Source organism: Herpailurus yagouaroundi, unplaced genomic scaffold (assembly GCF_014898765.1).
Source record: "Herpailurus yagouaroundi ecotype Mexico unplaced genomic scaffold, PumYag 188, whole genome shotgun sequence".
Taxonomy (NCBI): domain Eukaryota; kingdom Metazoa; phylum Chordata; class Mammalia; order Carnivora; family Felidae; genus Herpailurus; species Herpailurus yagouaroundi.
Genome location: NW_024412419.1, coordinates 12,479,644 through 12,485,098, shown reverse-complemented (window position 1 = coordinate 12,485,098; position 5,455 = coordinate 12,479,644).

The following is a 5,455-nucleotide window of genomic DNA, read 5'->3' as shown; positions in this document are numbered from 1 at the left end:
ACCTGCTATCCTCAAGGAAAGAGCGAAGGACCTAACTTTTCCTGAGTATGTGCTAGATTCAAGGCATCGTGCCCGGATTCTTGCACACCGTATCTTCCATTAGTCACTTCCACAGCACGGAGACAGAGCCGCGGGCATTGTATACATAGAGGAGAAGCCTTAGGAGCACACTGGTGTGTTTGTAACTTATCTTCAAAGAGTTCAGCAAGAAACAAGGCATACATACAAAAAGCATGCACACGCATCATATACACATATGCACATCATATATGCATCATCTATGTACATAGATTGAGAGAGAGACGCATACAAGACGTTTGCAGTTGCTGAGTAGGTAATTGCCGAGTAGGTAATTGCCGAGTAGGCAATTGACGAGGTAGAGGATATACAACCTGTTCCTTGTTCTCTTCTTTCAACTTTTACGCCGTATGAAACCTTTCAAAATAAAATTTTTTCTTGTTTATTTATTCTGAGAGAGAGAGAGAGAGAGAGAGAGAGAGAGAGAGAGAGAGATACAGACAGAGCATGAGCGGGGGAGAGGCAGAGAGAGAGGGAGACACAGAATCCGAAGCAGGCTCCAGGCTCTGAGCTGTCAGCACAGAACCAGACGTGGGGCTCAAACCCATGAAACGTGGGATCACGACCTGAGCTGAAGTCGGAAGCTTCACCGACTGAGCCACCCAGGTGCCCCGAAAATTTTCAAAATAAACATTTGGAAGAAAAGTCCTAAATTAAACAATAAACTACAGGGCCACCCACGCCAGCATTTCTGCCCCGTTATGAGCTCTGTGCCTCTCTGCACGGCCATTGCTTCCCCACCAGGTCCCCCCATTCTGGGGAGCCCCTCTGGCACGAGCAAGGCCTGATCCCCGGCCCCTCTGCCCTGACTCGCTTGTTGGAGCCCAGCACCCAGCTCACAGGATCACATGGGTGGTGTCCATAATTCCCTCCCCGTGGACTAACATTCTGAGGGCCGTGGCTCATCCGTCCCTTCACCCCACCAGTGAACACAACAGCCCAGCAGGCCCTCAGAAAAAGCTGCTTGACAAGTGAGTTAATGAATTCTACTGATCCTGATTCCAAAAGCCCTTGCCACAAGCAATGGCAGTGACTCACTTCCTGATCCCAGCCCCAAGTCCGGACAAGGGGAGGGGACCTTCCGGCCCCTCCCGATAGGTCCCAGGGTAAAGGGAAAGGCCTCGTCGCCCCGGTTCGAATCCTTGTTCCACCTCCTGCTGGCTCAGTGAAAACTGGCACCTGTCCCTTGGCGTCTCCGTGCCTCAGTTTCTCTTCACCAAAACGGGAGCTAGCACATCCTTGCCTTGCGTGATATTATGAACTTAGCTAGGAGGCGAATAAAGGACTGGAGCTGGAACCAGGCACACAGCAAATACACAGGAAGCGATGGCTGCTGGTGTTTCAGACTCAGAAGGGCTGTTTAGGGGAGACGCTCACCCACAGGAGATACTGGGGGTGCCGTCCCTTGCACGGGGTCGCTGGGCTCTCCCAGGAGCCCTCACAGGGCCACCAGTAGGAGGGCCTGAAGACACGGGCCGGGATGAGCGGTTGTGCGCGCCTGTGTGCGCGTGGGGAGGAGAGGAGAGCCACTGTCCTTCTCGGACAGCCGCGGACGGTCAACCGGACCAACCCAGCCTCCGCTAACCACCTGCCTGGAGGCTTGCCGGCCCCCCCACGGGGTCATAAATCACTGCCTCCTTTACGAATTTGAGGAACCGATGCATATTTGAAGAGGAATTTGGGGCAGAAAGAAATGGGCAGATTAATGGAGCTTGAAGGAAGCAGAGTTTCGCTTGCTGCTCCCGCCCGAGCACGCAGTCCACCGGCAACTCGGCAACGCTCAGCAAACACGGCGTTTTCTCATTGGGGCTTCACGCTGGCACTTGTTTTAACTAATTACGGGGACATCTAAATCCACGCGCCGGCGTTCAGCCGTGCAAAGCGGCCCCTGAACGTCTGGGTCTCCCCAGTCCGGGCCCGGACGCTTCCAACAGCCCCAGGGTCCACCTCGGGGTCCTTCCCGGCTTCCGTCACTCCCACCCCCACCCCCACCCCCACCCCCAGCAGCCACCTGAACACACAACGCTGTCACGTGCCCGCTGCCTCTTGTCTCTTGGACATGCTGTTCCCTCTGCCTGGAATGTCGCTCACTTCCCTTCTCTGCCGGGAACGCTGTTGCGCATCCTCTGCGAACCAGCTCGGTGATTAGCTACCCTATAAGCTGTCCGACAGCCCCGAGGGGGTGAGTTCGATGATCCCTGGGCGCCCCCCCTTGTGGCACATATTACCTGAACACCTCACATTCTGCCCCCGTCTAAGCGCTGAGCTCCTTGAGAGCAAGCGTGGTGTCATCTGTATGCCCTACAAACAACTGCGAGTCAGTGCATGTTTGTTGACTGACTGAGTGACCTACAGAGACGCAGGCTCTCCAGGCTGATGGGTTAAAATAATCGCTCACCTAAAAACAAATATGCTTGTCCGAAGTTTTCTAAGAAATATCAGGGAAACGTATTTTTTTATCGTCTCTCCCCGAACTTTTCTGTCTTAAATTTCTAAGTCCCGCGCCCCCGTCAGCCACAGAGCCACGATGGCAATGTTCTTGCCTCCGTTGTCTTTATCTTCTCTGAGTCCCAGGCTTTGCAAATGTGTCTGGTAAGCAGCCAGCCTTCTTCAACCCCCCCCCCCCCTGCTGCAGACCTAGGCTCGCTCCTCTCCCAACTGAATGAGGGCCAGGGTAGGGCAGGGCAGGACCAGAAAGCCAACCTGAGACTCTCAGACGTGTTCAGGGGAGAGCAAGGGTGTTGTGGCCGGGCTCCAAACTAAGGACACGAGCACTCCCGTGGAGTCCTCTGAGGAGGCTCAGAGCTGGCCAGACACCGGTCCTCTAATGTCGAGTCCTCAAAGGGCCGATGCGTGGAGAAGAACAGGAGCAGCACGCTGGGAGGGGACTCAAAGACCAGACAAGCGCCAGGCTGTGGACCGTGGGCTGGGAATGCCCGGTTTGCCAGCGACAGACTCCGTTTACGCCTGTCGCCACGACAAAATTATCGTAGGAGTCCCTGTTCGCTCTCCACCGGGTCCTGGTTCGGACAGTAATTATACAACCCCTTTAGGGAGAGGGAGGGGTTTCCGAGTTTGGCAAACGCAGAGTGTTCTGGCAGTCGGAGCGGTTCAAAGACCTAACAGGTTGGCTGTGGATTACGAGTCCCTCAGCAGAAGGAGCTACGATGTGTTCCTCTTGATGGCCCGGCACCGAGCCCGTAGGTGGGGCCTGTGCCTGTCCGGGGGATGGATGAACGATTGCCCTCGGAGGGAAAGAGTTCCCCGTCAGCAGGAGTATTTCAGTACAGGCTGGACAAGTGCCCGTCAGGCAGCCTTGCAGAAGGTTTGAAGGCCACACACCGATTTGACCAGAAGGTCTTTTAGCCCCTCCTTTCCTGCACAGAGCTTATATGTGAGTCAAGTTCGGGCATGAAGAGCAAAGACCTTGGTAGGCAGACAGGACGGGTTGGAACCCTGGCTCGTCGCTTACCAGCTGTAAAACCGGGAGCAAGTCACTTAACCTATCTGTGCCTCGGTTTCCTGATCAGTAAAGTAGGTAGAAGCTCAGATACTTCAAAATGTGAATGTTTTAGAAGTGAGTACATGTGAAATGCCTGGCCCACGGTGAGCGCTTTCTAACTATTTTTTCTGTGACTTCTGTGATGCCAGCGGTGATGCGGGTCTGGGGCGTCCTCCTGTACACAGAGGGGCGTTACTAAGAGAGCTGGGTCAGGGAATCCCACCCTCACAGTGGTGCCCGGGGGAAGGTTAATCAGATGGCGAGCCCAGTAACCAAGATTAGGAGAAAGAAAATCCCTCCAACCCCCTTTGAATTTCAGTTATGTGTACGTTTTCTTTGAACTGGTTATTCAACCCTTTCTGTTGGAGAGAGAACAAAGTAAGTGATGTGGGACTCAAATCTCATTTACAACTTAATTTTAAAACGGAGGAGATTTGCAATATTGGAGACGCAGGGGAGAGGAAATAAACTTTAGAGTAATTGCTCTGTTGTCTTTGACAGAAGGCGTTGCACTGCTATTTTTGTTGATGGCATTCAAATGAGAGGATGCCGCAGCTGCAGGGAGCTAACGGATCCCTGATAGTAGGGCCTTCACTTGACTGAGGAGAAAACCACAGGCCAGAGAGGGGAGGGTCTGTCGCCTGCTTCCCGGAGTCAGAGGCGAGACCAGAATCAGGTTGCGGGTCTCTAGGCTCACCGGACAGGTGTCTGCAGAACTCAAGGAAGAGTAAAATCACAGCCCGAAACAGCAACCCCACGACCCGCACCGCAAAAGAAGACGACGCGGGGGGTTGATGCTCTGAGCATTTCCTAAAACACAGAGACCCCCCTCAAGAGACATTCTGAGGGCGAGGGGGGGTCACCTCCCCAGGAGTGCTTACCACAGGCCTGGAAGTGGCCATTATGTGTCAGTTCTTCAAGTTTAGGAGCCCGGGAGGCCACACAGAATTTTTATGTCCATTTTATAGACAAGTAAATTGAGGCAAGGGAGTACCTTCTGTTTTCAACCTCAGAAATCCCCGGGGACTCTAGGACCCGCTTCTCAGGGCGTGGGACCATCAGGTCGGGAGACCCCTGTGGCCATCAGACCCCCGACAGCAGACCGCCCCCACAAAACCCATGGTTCTCCTACCCGCTTGGGACGCTCCAAGGCGCGGGTTTTCAAACTGTGCTTTGCATCTTGGATGGGGCAAGGGGAATGAGGTCCCCAGTTCTGACGCCAATCAAAGCAGCCTCACTGTTACTTGGGTTGTATTTGGGGGATTCGACACAAGATTTTATTGCAGCAAAGCACTTAATGTTTTCAAAGCCTCTGCCTGAGGTGTTCACGTGATGCACCTACAATGTCTTTTGTCACCACCAATAAACTGAGGCACAGTGGCTTCTGCAGTCTGGCTGCGGTACTAAGTTGTTCTTCAAAGGGTCATAGCATCCCTTCTGTACGGCCGGCTGCGTGCCCCGGCGGCCTTTGCCCCACCGGGAGCAGCCGGTGGTTCGGGAGAGCTGTGGAAACAGCCAGCAAAACGCAGGCAGCTGCGAGGACACTCTGGCTCCCGCGGGGTCACCCGGGGATGGACCAGTTGGGGACCGGTCCATCTTAAGGCACCTTGCCTGCTGCTTCTGCACAGCCAGCGGCCGCCAGGGCCATTCCGATTAACCCTTCACAGCCACTACACTTGGGACATGCATGTGCTCTGTTCTTTTTGCTGATTTAATTAACATAATATAATGGAAATAAAATAATTGAAGGGGCTGCCACTTCAGAAAAGATCATCGCGGGGCTGCTCGGGAGGCATTGTTGCGCGGTTTCCAGGCAACGCCCCGGAGGCCCCGGCGGGGCCGGCGGCCCCGAAGCAGCCAGCGGGGCCGCACCGC